The sequence below is a fragment of the Oreochromis niloticus genome, linkage group LG11, assembly GCF_001858045.2.
Source record: "Oreochromis niloticus isolate F11D_XX linkage group LG11, O_niloticus_UMD_NMBU, whole genome shotgun sequence".
NCBI lineage: Eukaryota > Metazoa > Chordata > Actinopteri > Cichliformes > Cichlidae > Oreochromis > Oreochromis niloticus.
This window is the reverse complement of record NC_031976.2, coordinates 29,553,889-29,569,999: the sequence shown is the minus strand read 5'-3', so window position 1 is coordinate 29,569,999 and position 16,111 is coordinate 29,553,889.

Here is a 16,111-nt window from a genome sequence, read left to right as displayed (position 1 = left end):
GATAAAAGATCTCCAGCTTTTGCCACTTTTGTCATGTTGCCCTTTGCATTTAACTTGAAGTTGAAAATTTCCCATCACTCTCTGACTGGAAAAAAATGCTGAGCTATCTGTACTCGAAAAGACACTCAGAACCTCATCACACTGCTGCCGACTGTACTATTGTGTAACCACCCATTGCTCCCATTACAAACTGTTGAAAAAGTACAGCTCAGAAAAAAGAAAAAAGAAGCACAGCTTGGTGGACAGGCACCTGAATGGCAGAATGTCTTTTGGGAACAAAAGCGCCAAATCTTTTGCCCTCACTTCTGATGTTTTTTAAGGACTCAGACTTATTCCAAGATGAGTTGCAGCTCTGCTGGAAGTATCCCTGCAACTCAGACAGTGCAGATCCAGGCTCCATACAGGGTGCTACTCCTGTATTATCAGGCACAGAGGCAACATAAGTGCTCCTTCTATTATATATCCTGATGTAGCTAACAGTGTCATCTGCACCCTGGTGGGGGTCAGAGAAGTAATGTAGCAGAGCGCTTCTTTGGTTTAAAGCATCATCTGACCTTGAAGTCTGACAGGCTTTTAAGTTCAGCCAACAACTTTTTCCATTAAAATAAATTAAATATATTCCTCCATGGAATATGTGTCTTTGTCCTTTTCTTTCTTTCTGTGCACCATCTGCTCATTTGCCAGTGCATTTTACCTTTGTCAGAAAAAACTTGAGTGAATATTTTTTTTCTCTTAATTTTACTTTTTCGATAGAGGCAAAGCTGCTTTTCGTAGATAATGTCTTGTAAATCTCCAAAGACATATTCTAACTAGCTAAGTAAACTAAGGTTAAGCACAAATGGAATAGTGTGATCCTAATTGAAGTTTGGTTATTTAAATGTCTGTCCCCACAGTTAAGACTAAACTAGCAGCATTTATTTTTTATTATATGTAATTAGTGGAGCAGATAATATATGTTATTACCTGCTTCACTCACCAATTTCTTGCTTTTTATCCCCTCCTCTTCCTCTTTTTTCTTCTTTCTTTTTTCACTAACCTCTCCTCATTTCCATTGAGTGGCTTTCATTGGTATTGGGGCTTATTTGAACAGAATCATGCACACCACTTCCAACAAGTGTGAATGAACTCACATGAGGACCCCTTTAGGAGATCAGATCTCTTCTACAGTCATTGCAAACCTAACACATTGCCACTGTTTAACATGTGTTTAAAGTTTGTCATTCTTTGTTAGGCTGCTGGTTCTGTTCAGGTCCTAGTACTGTAAACTTCATCATCAGACTCTGAGCACGATGGTCCGTCCAGAGAAGAACTGACTCCTCAGCTGTTGTGTGTCCAGTTGTCCACGCCCACAACAGATTGTCAAGACTCGCGTGTTTCTGAATTACAGCTCACATGTTTGCTGGCATATCAAAAACGTCTTGATACATTTAAGCTCTTCCACTGCACTGGAGCACTTCTGAAGACAGTGAATAAAGTTGGCATGCCTTTGACATGTTCGACTTTTACTGAGAGCCATTCATGCACATTTCTATATCTGCAGCTTTGATCTTTATTTCATTATCAAACTGCCCATACAGCAATTCCTCCTCTGTCATGAGCCACGTGTTACCACTCTACATACAGGTTTTTGTGGCCGCCCTCTTGCGTATTGCTAGACACTCTTCCTTCTCCTTGGTTTTGTCTCCCAAACAGTAAAACGCTTAGATGGATGCTCTCTCTGAAGGAGCATCTCTAGAAGCTGGAATGTGCATGTTGCAGTTTCATTATCTAATTTTCGTCTATGCAACAGACTATAGAAATCATAATTAAACAAACAATTCAACATTGGCTGCAACACCCAGGATTAAAATATGTCTTCTTTTTGGTGCTCAATCTTTTGAACCTAGTTTGTATGAAATAATTTATTAACTTGTCTTTGTTGTTAGTTAATTCCCAGTGTCCAACAACCAATTACAGCTGACATTCACTTTTATTATTAGCAGAAAGCTTGTTGCTGTCAGCCTCAGTGCATGCAGAGACATTAAAGATTGATTAATCTGTCGTTTTTTCTGAAAGGCCAAATTGTTGCTTTTTGAACTCTTCAGCATTTGAATGAAACTCTTTAAGAACAGTTTTGTTTTATGAAACTGACTGTAAGAAATTGGTTTTCTTGGGGCTGCAGTCACTACAAAGACCGCATGGATAAATGTGAACAGAAGTCTCCCTTCTGTGTCTGTGGATTGGAAAATTAGTTCCACAAACATTGCCTCAAGTCAGAAAAAAACCCCGTCACAGGTTGAGTTAAGCTTCAGCTGAGCACACTGATCTGTTGTGATACGCTGTCCTGGTGGTAATGCAAATGTTTGTTATTTCAGGGAATTTCAGAGTTTGGTGTAAAAGTCTGATGTTTGGTTCTTTTAATCTATTTAAAATGACTGAATATCAGTAAAACCCAACAGATTTTCTTGTGTTTATGTTAGATTTCAGATCAATCCCCCATACAAGCAAAGCTAACTTGTGCCTGGGTTGTTGTTTTGGGCACAGTCAGTATCAACCCTGATAGGAAAGATTTTTTAAAAACCCGGTTTGGCTACAGAGAGTGATTTGCAGTATATAAAAAGCCCCCTCTGGAAATGCTTTGATAATGTGATGTGCAAGCCATATAACCTTAGGTTACCATTCCCATACTCACAGCATGAAGGCATGTCTCAGTTTCTCCAAATTGGCACGATTTTATGGTCTGATTTCAGAAGTCCATCTAAACATGATGTTTCAACTCCCGCCACAAGCTTTAAATTGTTAATAGACTCGGGTGGACTTCTCAAGCAACAACTTTTGATGTCACAGAAACAGTCCACTGGATTTCACATGATTGGGAAATAAAAGACTCAAAACAAAAGAACTTGGGTAAATGTAGGCCAAAGTATTAAAAACATAAATCTATGACATAAAGAGGAACTTGGTGGCTTGTATTACAACTGACAATATATCGAATTAGATCTGTGGAAACTTCTGTGGAAAAATCTTTAAAATGCTGAATGCACCACATGTGGCAGAACTGCGTTTGAACTATGCATGTAACGTTCAGTCAGAGCAACTGGTAGTTTTGTCTGTAGACTAAAATCATGCCATGACAACAAATCTACCACCTATAGCATTTTATAAACTCTGTTTATAGTCATCACCTGTGGCAGCTGTAAATACGTTTTGACAAAAAAAGATGTTTGGATAATTTCACTTAGTTTTTTAATGAATTTATTTTCTTTGTGGCAAAAAACATTGTAAACCTATATTACAGTTGACTACTCCTTCTAGGGTATTGGTCAGATTTTAGTGAAACCTGCACACGATGATCATCCAATGGGTATTTACCCAAACTGTGCTCATCTTTGTCACCTTTGTTCTCAGTGGATCTCATGAGTTTGTACAAAACAGCCAACCAGTGACAAGAAAACTTGTGATTTTCTTTCCATTATTAAATCACAACATTTAGCAATGTCCCATGGGTTCAAGCCTTCAAGCAGTCATTGGCTGCAAAGCTTTTTTTTTTTTATTCAGGTACTAAAAACAGTCTTTATATTTAAATTTGAGCTAGTTTGTCATAATAATTTTGAAGACCTGCATGTCACAATCCACCATGGTGGTGTACAAAAATTGTGTCTTTGTCAAAAACATTATGGAGGGAACTGTAAATTATTTAAATAGTCCCTATATCTGTCTTCACAGAGCCATAAAGCTGATAAGCTAAACCATGAAGCTATGAGAAAGAGTTGTTGACACTACCTTAGAAAGAGAGGTGACAATCAGAGAGCAGCAGCATCAGAATCAGAATACTTTATTAATCCCTGAGAAAATGATGTAACTGCCTAAACTAAACGAAATAATACAATATATCACAAAGTTACAAAATATAGTAAAATAGCTTTAATATATACAAAGAAGACTTTAGAGGGAAAACCAGCACACCGCAGACCACGGCCTCTCTGTGTGAGGATCTAAACGTATTCTACGCTAGATTCGACACAGCGAACACCATGAGACCGGACAGTGTGCGCACCGCGGATGACGTCAGTGCGCACACTGTGTCTGAGGAGGATGTGCGGAAGTGCTTCAGGAGAGTGAACGGACGCAAAGCTACTGGTCCGGACGGGATTCCCGGCCGCGTCCTCAAGTCATGCGCGGCTCAGCTGGCTGGAGTGTTTACACACATCTTCAACCTTTCCCTCTCTCTGTCTGTAGTCCCAGCCTGCTTCAAAATGGCCACCATCGTCCCTGTACCCAAATCCTCCACCATCTCCTCATTGAACGACTGGCGACCTGTAGCCCTGACCCCTATCGTGAGCAAATGCTTCGAGAAGCTGGTCAGGGACTTCATCTGCTCCGCACTACCCGACTCACTGGACCCTCTACAGTTCGCATACCGCCACAACAGGTCCACTGATGATGCCATAGCCCTGACACTCCATGCTGCCCTGTCACACCTGGAGAAGAGAGACACGTATGTGAGAATGCTGTTTGTAGATTACAGCTCAGCATTCAACACCATCGTTCCCTCAAAGCTGGACAGGAAACTGCAGGATCTAGGACTGAGCAGCTCCCTCTGCAGCTGGATCCTTAACTTCCTGTCTGACAGACGCCAAGTGGTCAGACTGGGCAGCACCACCTCATCCCCCATCACACTGAACACTGGTGCTCCACAGGGGTGTGTACTGAGCCCTCTCCTGTACTCACTCTACACCTACGACTGCACGGCCACTAACAACTCCAACATCATTGTGAAGTTTGCTGACGACACTACAGTGGTGGGTCTTATCACCAACGGTGATGAGACGGCCTACAGGGAGGAGGTCAGCGCCCTGACCCACTGGTGTCAAGACAACCATCTCACCCTCAACGTCGCAAAGACAAAGGAGCTGATAGTGGACTTCCGGAGGTGCAGAGGAGTACACACCCCCATCACCATCAACGGCGCCGCTGTGGAGAGAGCGAGCAGCTTCCGCTTCCTTGGTGTACATCTGGCTGAGGATCTTACGTGGTCAGTACACATAAATAAAACAGTGAAGAAGGCGCAGCAGCGCCTCTTCTTTCTCAGGAGACTGAAAAGATTCGGCATGAGCCCCCGCATCCTCAGGACCTTCTATCGCTGTGCCATTGAGAGCATCCTCACTGGATGCATCACCACCTGGTATGGCAACAGCACCGCTTACAACCGCAAAGCTCTCCAGAGAGTAGTGCGGTGTGCTGAACGGATAATTGGAGGTGAGCTTCCCTCCCTCCAAGACATCTACAGGAAGCGGTGCCTGAGGAAAGCGGGGAGGATCATCAAGGACTCCAGTCACCCCAGCCACAAACTGTTCAGACTACTTCCATCAGGAAGGAGGTTCTGCAGCATCCGGTCCCATACCAGCAGACTGAGAAACAGCTTTTTCCACCAGGCCATCAGACTGCTGAACACGCCATAGACACCTCACCCTCACTACTGGAACTTCAACATTATGCACTCCATACTGTACATTAATGCCACTGTTTTGCACATACCAACCTCTGTACATTTTATATTTTATATATCTTATTTTATTGTTTACTCTATTTCATTTGTAAAACATGTATATACACACTCACACACACACACACACACACACACACACACACACACACACACACACACACATAGAAAAACATATTTAGTACACACATTCAGTAATGTATATACCTTTATATATGGTACATATATTTATTACTTTTTAGATTAACCATTTTTATATTTTGCTTGTTGCACGTTATTGTATTTTGCACAACTCTGTTGCTTGTGAAGCTTGCACACAAGAATTTCACTCGCATGTACTGTACCAGTGTACCTGCACATGTGACGTGACAATAAAGGTGATTTGATTTGATTTGATTAGTTATAAATACCCCAGTGTATAACACAGATTAAATATATATGGTTGAAAAGTACCCATCATGCAGTGAAAAAGCACAACAGATGTGTTGAGTGTTCGTGAAAAATGATAGAGAAGGTCAGAAAGAGCAGCACTGAGTCTTTATGGATCTAGAGAAGGCATATAATAGGGTGCTAAGAGGGGAACTATATGAAGAAGTCAAGAGTGGAAGAGAAGTATGTGAGGGTTGTGCAGGTCAGGTATGAGGGCAGTGAGACAGTGGTGAGGTGTGTGGTTGGAGTGACAGAGGGGATTACATCAGGATCGACTCTGAGATCATTCCTGTTTGCAGTGGTGATGGACAGGTTGATAGATGAGGTCAGGCAGTAGTCTCTGTAGACTATGAAGTTTGCTGATGACACTGTGTGTAGGGAGCAGTTGGAAGAAAGCCTGGAGAGGACGTGGTAAAGGTGGATGATTTTAAATACCTAGGGCCAGTGAGCACTAGACACTGTGCACAAAAGAAGTGAAGAAGAGAGAGTGTAGAGAAGGCGGAGCACGTGGAGATGAGAGCCAAGGGTGATTTGTGACAGTAGCATAGCAGCAAGAGTGAATGTGAAGGTTTAAAACATGGTAGTGAGACCTTCCTGGAGGCAAAGCTGGAGATGGCAAGATTTTCATTGTCAGTGATCAGATTGGACAAAATGAATGAAATGAGTACATCAAACGACCAGCTTGGGTTGAGCAGTTTACAGTCAAAGTAAGAGAGGTCGGTTAAGGTTACATCTGAGATGGTTTGGACATGAGGAGAGGACAGATAGTCGATATATTGGGGATGTTGAATACGGTGGTTTCATGCAAGATGAAAAAGATGAAGACCACAGTGACGGTTCATGTATGTAAGGAAGGAATAACTGCAGAGGCTTGGTGTGTCAGAGTAGGATGCTAGGAAAAGGGTGAAATGGAGGCAGCGGATCTCTTTGGGGTGAATATAAATATTTATTCATGACAGTTCTTGTCTCTAAATATTGATTTTTCTTTTTTTTCATAACAGAACTAATATTTTTCTGTTTTTTGCATCACTAAAATTAGCACTCCAATTAAACACAACATTTGTTGTCTTGTTGCAGCAGTATGTAGGAGGGCTCTCTCTTTTAAAATCCCAACTTCTAGGAACAAATGTGGCCTTAGTGTGTGTCAGGGCTCTCGTGGTCAGATTCTCGCTGAGGTCTTCAGTCCCATAATGGAAAACATATGTAAATTAGAGCAGCATTTCAGTGACTCTAAAAAGGTTCACAATTACATCGAATGTAATTGTGAACGATGAGGCAGATATGAATTAATTAATGCTTTCTGTTCTCTTAGTGAAAAGTAGGTGCATCTGCTGATGAAAGCAGCGAGCTCCCCTCGGTCATAGTTAGTAATTACAGGTCTTGGTGCTGACAGTGACAGCTTAAGGCAGAAGAGATGAGGCTTAATTATGGACTAACGAGACACGTGCCACATCAAGGTGAGGGTAGGGTGAACAACCCTGCTCATCAAATCCTTAAAAACCATTATCCAACATGAGACCATTTCGATTTGTCACTCCTGTAGGATCTACTTCAATATGGCAAACTTACAGTAAAGGTCATGCATTTATCTGTTTTGGCTTTCAGTAAAAATCTTCAACCTCCTCTCTTATATACTTGCAGAATAACACATTATGTTTCGTTGCTTTTTTTTCTTTTGAGGAGCTGAATTTTATGCAAATGGGCAACCCCTAAAGCTAAGAAATGAAGCTAGCATAGAAGTGCCAAAACCTTCACAATGCCTACTGGCTCCAGAAGTCAGCAAGTCCTCATAGACTCCTATGGTGAAATGCCTAACAGTGTTATAGCTTGCTGGTCATGATGTCCTTGCAGTCCAGGGCCCATTGCGGTCCTTTCCTCCCTCCAGGGAGGAACCCAGCCATCACTATGCTGGCAGGCACACTGGTTCCTCATCAGCTGCCGATGAATCTCTATTACTTAATCAGTGCTTCCAGAATCCATGAGATAGTCTGCTTCTACCAAATGGTAAAACAGCCTCCTGACGTTTCTTGTCATTATCTCCTCTGTGCTGACTCTTTTGTCTTCTCGTCCCAGTTATCCTCGCATGGCTCAAGAGCAAAATTTGCATGTCCCTTGAAATCAGTCCACTCACTATCTTCCATCTCAGGGTCCCATTCACCCTGCCTGCCTTCCTTGGCTATCACACCCGTGTCCTTTGGAACTACCAAGATTCAAGATTCAAGATTCAAAGTGTTTATTGTCCTGTGTCCAAAGAAAAAAAGGCATTTCTCTGTGCAATGAAATTCTTTCTTTGCTGTCCACCCACAGATGCCGATTAATATATACAATAGAAATAGAACAGATAAAATACAAATAGTACAAATAAATAAATGAAGACAGAAAAGGAGACAAAATACTGAAGTGTATAAAGACCTATAGCTTAATAAGCAGGATGACCTGATGTGCAAAAGATTATTATTACTGTTCAAAAATAGGTCAGCTGTTCAAGAGTCTGATGGCAGTGGGGAAGAAGGAGTTGTTGAGTGTGGATGTTCTGGATTTCACACTTCTGAACCTCCACCCCGAGGGCAGAAGTGTGAACAGTCCGTGTTGGTGGTGTGTGGGGTCTTTGAGGATGGAGGCAGCTCTCCTCTGGACTCTGTGATGGTAGATGCTCTGCAGAGAGGGCAGGGGAGTCCTGATGATCTTCTCCGTGGTTGTTATCACTCTCTCTAGGCGGTTGCGGTCCATAGCAGTACTGCTGCCGTACCATGCAGTGATGCAGCTGGACAGTGTGCTCTCCTCAATGCAGCTGTAGAACCCGCTGAGGATCTTGGCCGACATACCAAATTTCCTCAGCCTCCTCAGGAAATACAGCTGCTGCTGAGCCTTCATGACCAGCTGTGTGGTGTTCAGTGTCCAGGTGAGGTCCTCAGAGATGTAGACGCGCAGGTATCTAAAGCTGCTCACCCTCTCCACTTCAAGGCCCCGGATAAACAGCGGCTGGTGTACCAACCTACCCCTCCTGGACAGTCTACCTCGTGGCAACAATTGGATCCTCTCTGTGAAATCTGCGAGCTGCCCCGCTCATGTCTGACCGTCTCTTCCTATTTATTAATAAAGCCCACAAAACAGTATTGCTGTCTCTATCGTAAAACAGTATTGCTGTCTCTATCGTGTCTGCTTGATTCCTAAACCATGCCTCGGCTCTTGGAGCATTATTCGCAAATTATCTGACTGAAATTAAGACTTACTGTCTGGTACAGACCATCCAAGATTGTGCTTTTGCTGAGTGAATTTTTTTTGTTTTATTCATCTGTTACTTAGAAATGATTAGTAAACTATCTGGGTCTGTATAGGTAGAACAATAATTAGCAACTGGGATGCTGTTTCACAATTAATCCACTGATGCTCGTCCACAAAATGACAATTGTGACCTTGAAAATTATTCTTTTAATTACCATCCATCACGGCATATGGACATACTGACTTGATGCAGATTTTATAGCAAATACCCTTCCTGACACAGTGCTTTCATGTATCTGGGATTGGTACTGGCACTATACTGGAAGTGTGCTAGTTTGTGACCCTTAAATTCAGACACAATATATATAAATGCATGTAAAAAGCACATTTTACACAGAAATTATAGAAAGCCTAAAAAAACTATAGAAATCTTTCTTCAACCTGTTAGAGCTCTAATTATGTTGTATGCAGAGATGGGCACTGTAATCTGATTACTTTTTTCAAGTAACGAGTAATGTAAGGGATTACTATTGCAAAAACGGTAATTAGATTACCGTTACTTTCACGTAGGAACACTGCGTTACTGCGTTACTAAAACCGTGATTTTTTGCGAGAACGTCTCATGACAGTGACGTAAGCGAGTGCGACGTTTGTGACAACAGCTGTCTGCAGATCATAATATATCAAGTGCGGGACAGAGTGTAGCATGCAGCGTTTAAAGCGTGGAAGTACTGACCTTATTTTGAGTTTGATTCCATAAAAAGTGACAAAAACATTAGTGTCCATTGTGCGTGGGAAGAAAACTTCTTTTTACAGCGAAAAAAACCCATAAACTTCCAAGCAAGCACCGAGTGTACTACGACGTAATGTGAAATTCACAGAGAAACTCACGGATTCTTCCACTGACCGCTGCACCACACCTGCACCAGGGTAAACCTCCGCCTACCCCAGTCCTGCTCCATAGACCGCTAGTCTTTGATTTTATTTATTTTCTGCTGTGTTTTACTTGCATCTATTTGAAAGAGTGAGTGTAAACACAAAAAAATATTTTATTTTATGTGCTGGAATGTGCAGAAAATAGGTTTAAATGTTAAACAAATTTCTTCCAGTCAGAGAATGTTGCATATAATTTAATTTTTGCTTGATGCATAAAGTTAAAAGATTAAAACTAATAAAACAAGTTTTAAAAAGAGACTTTTCCATTTGATTACATTTTGTATGATGAATTATGCAGAAAAAGTAGAATTGGGCTGAAAGATCTATCGCTTTATCACCTATTCAGGTTGTAAATCGTGTTTTTAAAAAGTAACTAAGTAACTAAGTAACTAAGTAATTAATTACTTTTGAAAATAAGTAATCAGTAAAGTAACGGGATTACTTTTTGGGGGAAGTAATCAGTAATTAGTAACTGATTACTTTTTTCAAGTAACTTGACCAACACTGGTTGTATGTTTATGAATGTGAGAGAATGATCAAGTTACACTTCAGGTTTTTATTAACTCATCTGAACATCTGAACCCAGGTGAGGCTCTTCTTTTAATCTTGATATAAAATTCTTTCCATGTGTTTTAATAATTCATGAATGTTCATGAATGAATATTTAATTTCATGATCTTATAAATTAATTTCAGGCACATACATAGTGGGTAGATACCGTGAAGTGCATTGAGCCCAAAAGGCATAATTCTCATAATTATCAGATTTTGCATGAAATTAATTTTAATGGCATCTGAATCGCCTCTTTATGCTTATGAACAGCCTGTCCCTGCTGTCCTACAGCTGACAGTAATCGCACGTTCATAAACATGCTACACACAAGTCCCATCTTCTCTATGCCCATCTGCTCAGCCATCAAAAGCTAATTTACATAAACAAATCTCCAGATTGTGGTTCAGGTTGTGCAAAACGATGTTTACTGGTCAAAACTTATTTTGTGTGTTCTTTAAGTTAAATAAATTATATTTATGTAGCCCCCAGTTCACAACAGTCACAAAGTCAATTTATTCATTAAGATAAAGTCACTACAATATTAGATGGTGAACTCTTGGAACTTGGTCATGGTTTACACAGACTCTGACCAGTGCACAGCCTTGCATTTTCACCTTTCCACCTGACCCTCTGATTCCAACATGTATTCTGCTTCTATTGAATTTCATTTCCCTTTTCTCCAAAGCATACCTCCACCTCTCCAAGCTCTCTTGCACCCACTCATTACTTACACAGCAGGACAAAGTGTCGTCAGTGGTAAATAAGGAACCGTAAACCAAAATCACCATCTTCCTGTGACCTTCTTTTGTTATGTAAATTATTCTAAAACTGTACAGCATGCACTTTGCTGTAAATATTTAAATAAGAACTCATTAAAGAAAAAAATTTAAAGTAGTCTCTAGATGTATGTCTCTGTTCTTACTTACATTTTTTCACAATTTATAGCCACATTTTTATCATTTTTGTCAGATTTTTAACTGGTCTAATCCGGTGCTTTTGTACACACACGTCATAGGTGGACCAAATTAACATGCTAATAGCATTCCAAGCATTCAAGATAACTTTCATTTTTATTCATTTTGTGGCACTGTGGGGTCGCTTGATGCCCTGAGGTGAATTTCCCACGAGATTTCTTTTTATCGTAAATGCACATCTCATGAAATATGCAAAATCACACGCAGAGCCACAAAAACAGCATCAGGATGGGGTTTGTGCAAGACGATTTCAGTATTTAAATCTTTCCATTTGAGCTATGAGCTGTCACATAATGTACTGTCCAGTGTTTTCTCCTTTTTTAAACAGGCAATGTTTCCTCACCACATAAACTGATTTTATAATCAACCTGTTTCAAACATTTCAACACGTGCTCAGAGCAACTGCTCTGGAGTCAGAGAGGCTTAAAGGCTTGCTGATATCTGTGGACGTGAAGGAAGCAACCAAATCGATCCAGATGGTCTGGGAATTTGTGAAGTTCCTGTAAAAAACACAACGCTGCTTCTTCTGCAATAGTTAATGAAATATTGCAATATGCAGTCCTTGATGTAAAAAGAGCCCATGTAGCCCACATGTTCCAAGAATGGCCATCATAGTCTTTTTTTTCCAGGTTCAAATTGGATTTTTCCAGCCAAGATTTAGCTGAAGCAGTTTTATCAAGTACAGTAAATTTAAATAAAATATGAGGTACAAGAGGCTGCAAACAAATTGCTAGTTTGTTAGAATTTTTGTCAGACTCGATTAGCTAAAGGGATGTTCTGCTGTGAATTTGACAATCAGAACGTGCTCCTCTAAGAGCACAAGTCCTTTAGAAATAATGAAATGAGCTTTCACTCCACATACACAATTTATGCATCAAAACATTTCTTTAACTCCCTGTGACCAAAGCTTTTGTGGCTTTCCTGAACCAACTGTATATAGAAAAATACCTTGAAATGTAAACTTTTCTTCTTCTTTTTTTTTTGCTTCTCCTAAAGGCAGTTTTGACAATCTGGAGATCTGGAATTACTTTGGACTTGAAATGTGAAAAAAAGAAGCAAATAGTATTTTCACATAGGAGCTTCTAGGGTATGGAAAGCTGTACATTCATCTTTCATTTGGACAAGGAAGAACTGTGACCTTAAACCGATAAATCTCTGAGCTTTTTTTTGCATCGTCATAAGTACCTCATTTAAATAATCTTTATACTTTTTAGAAAGTTAAAATTGCCTCTTTTTTGATTAAAACAAATAAGTCTCAGAATCAGCATCATAATGATTATGTTATTTCCTCCTTCGTCCTAAGACTTGAGAGAACTACTTAGTGAAAACAAAAATTAAATATTCTGATTCCCTTGGATTAAAATTTGGATTTGGGTTGGGATCACCACCAATGACAGATTCATAACTGAGCGACTGAGCTACATCTTAACTTTTCCAGGTAAACAACAACATTCCTAGGGCATCATTAGTGGCTTGGAAATTCACTAATCACATAACAATTTTGTTCTAGCTGGCGTTGGTGCATGAACTATGTGCAGGATCTTAGAAACATCAAAAATCTGATTTTTTTTTTAGGGTATTTTAGTAAGTGAATGACCTTTTAATTGCAATTAGAAGTCAACTTACTGAACATATTTTTCATTTTTAAATGTTGATTTAAAAAACACACATCAGATGGACCAAAAAACATTTGCATCTGAACTCTTAATTTATTGATGTATTTTTGCTTGAGAGAAATAATGAATATTTTTCCAGTAAAAATTAAAAAAGGAAGTTTAGTAAAGGGTTTTGCCATCGAAATGTAGGTAATGCACCTCCGCGTATCTCAGAATTGCAGCATTTATCGAACGACAAGAATAACAGGCAGGTCAGCTCCGTAGGAAATAGCTGAAACTCATTATATTTAAAGGCTCCAGCGGTATTCTATCCCACAGACACAACAGGCATGATGTGGGGGTTGTTTCAGTCTAGAGAAACTTGATTGGTTGCAATTTCCTAGATGTTTTCCAGCCTCAGTGTGAAACTGAGCTGACGTGCAGCAGCTCTTTCTTTTCTCTTCGGGGCTGTTTGGTTTGATAACAGCTGCAGAACATTAGATTTATTTTAGGTGAGACACCTGCTGATACAGTGACTGTAACACACACAGACAGAGGAACCTGTCTGAGTACGCCGATGTATTGTGCAGTAGAAAACTTCAGACTGCTCTCCACAGGGCTGTTCAGAGATAAAATGTTTCGGATTTGAACTGCCTGCTTCCTACGTATGCATCTTCAGTCTCATTACCTTTTGAGTTTCTGTACTTTTGATTCATTGTGGCTCCATTCTTTGAGAGTCTCCATGGGGCTCCTGAAGCCAGGAACAAAACTACATCAAAGCTTTGAGTCATATTTTCCTCTCCTGCCTCAGTAATTCTGCATTTAAAGGTAGGAAAGCAGCCTAAAAACCCTTGTATCAAACAAATGGGAAGTCTTCGAAATTACTGGCAATGACAAAAATAACAGGATTACAATTCAGACTGTCTCCCAAGAAAAATGCATAAAATTTCTACAGAATTTGCTACAGTTCCAAAAGTCTTCCTCAGCTTTTCTTGTCTTCTTTATATGTTTGTGTTTTTGTAGTTTGTAGTGTACTCAAGACAGTGAGACAATGTGGCAAGCTGTGAACAGACCAGCAGTACAAAGTATCAACAGTATCCAAATGATGGATAGAGACACCTAAAAGTCAGTGACATATAGCATAATGTGAGAAGACTCACAGTCTACTTACTTTTTGCCGGTAAAAGCAACAGGACTTGTTGGCAGTAAACTTTCATCTAACTTCAAAATGACCACAAAAAAAAAAAAAATGACAAAAGGTGAAAGGTTGACGAGTGTTGTGTGAAGTCGGCTTAATGGAGTTTTTCTGCTACAATCTCATCTACTGTGGTCCAATGTGTGTTCGGCTGACAGCTGCTCAGGATTTTATAAGTGAACTATGACCAGAATACTCACTCTGCCCATATGAAACTCTGATGCTTTGACATCACAGCTGACAAACAACAGCATTAAAACACAGATCTTTGAGCTAACAAAAGAGTCTAATGTACTATAGGCTGGTATAAGAGTTTAGTGTGTGTCAAAGGTCCCTTTGCAGTAAGCTGAACTGACACAGTTGCAGAAGAGTGAATATATTTGTAGGTAAGACAATAAGAAACATACAGTTAAGGTCAAAAGTTTTCATATGCTCACATGCTTTATGGGCATGAATGTCATGGTAATTTCAAGCTTTTAATGATTTTTGAAGTGTTCTTTTTCTATACTGGAATCATTATAAAACTTGTCTAATCATTAAAAAAAATATTGGGTGAACAAATTTGAATTATATCTGATTTTCTCTAATCAACATAGGGTCAAAATTATAGATCCCCCCCAACATTTAGTTCAATGCACTTGAAAGCTACACCTCAACCAGATGCTTTTGGAGCTATCAACAGCCTTATGGCATAATGCTGGCTGGATATCCTGGTGGGTGTTCAAGTGGGTGTCCCAACCATATAGCTGTTGATTTCAGTTGAAGTTGAAGAATTTGGAAGTAGTCTTCCTTCTTCATTATTCCATCCACTGGCAGCAAACAGCACCAGCGCATGATGTTACCACCACCATGCATTTTAGGTTTTGAAAGCCTCACCTTTCCACCTTACCTTTTTTTGTGACCAAACAGCTCAATCTTTGTCTCATCTGATCATAAAACTTTTGGTTGGCAGGCAGCTGTAAATTTCAAGCTTGAAGGTGTTGATTATGGACCTTGAAGCCTCTTTCTTTTTTGGCATCCTCTCAGTCCATGGCGACATAAAACTCGCTTTACTGTGGACAATGACGCTGGTGTTCCAACTTCCAGCTCATGACAGACTTTAACCTTTGCTATTACTGGGTTTTTTTCTGAAAATCCTAACCAATCTGAGGGTTACGGTTTGGGTTTTCTTCAGAAACCTTGGCAAAGTTGTGACTCATCTGAATAAATTGCACTTGTTTGAGCAGATAAACTTGAAATCTGCAGCTGTTTAAAAATGGCTCGAAGAGACCTCCCCAAGTTGGTGAATGTAGCGAGAGCTGTCAAACATCCTTTTATGCTGCCAAAGCTTGTGCACCCAAATCTTGTTTTTAGTATGCTGTACAATCATTTTGCCCTGGGAAAAGAACAGTTAAAAAAATTAAAAGCCCCAAATTACCATGACATTCCTGTGATGATGAGTCCACAGCTGTACTGTCAAAGAAGAAACTAGGACTGTTCTGGAGGGCCACATCAACAAGCTTAACTCAGTTTTGCTCATATTCTTTTTCTCTCTTCATAAGCCTGTTGGTGTGGCCCTTCACAACAGTCCCACTTTCCTATGCAAGCTCTTGAGAACATTAATTGCCCAACCCTGGTCTGGTAGACTTTTACTGAGAAGCATCCACGTGTTAATGTAGTCATGCAGGCATTACTTACAGCTCCAATTCATCAGTTACCCCAAGTTTTATACTGCAAGTTG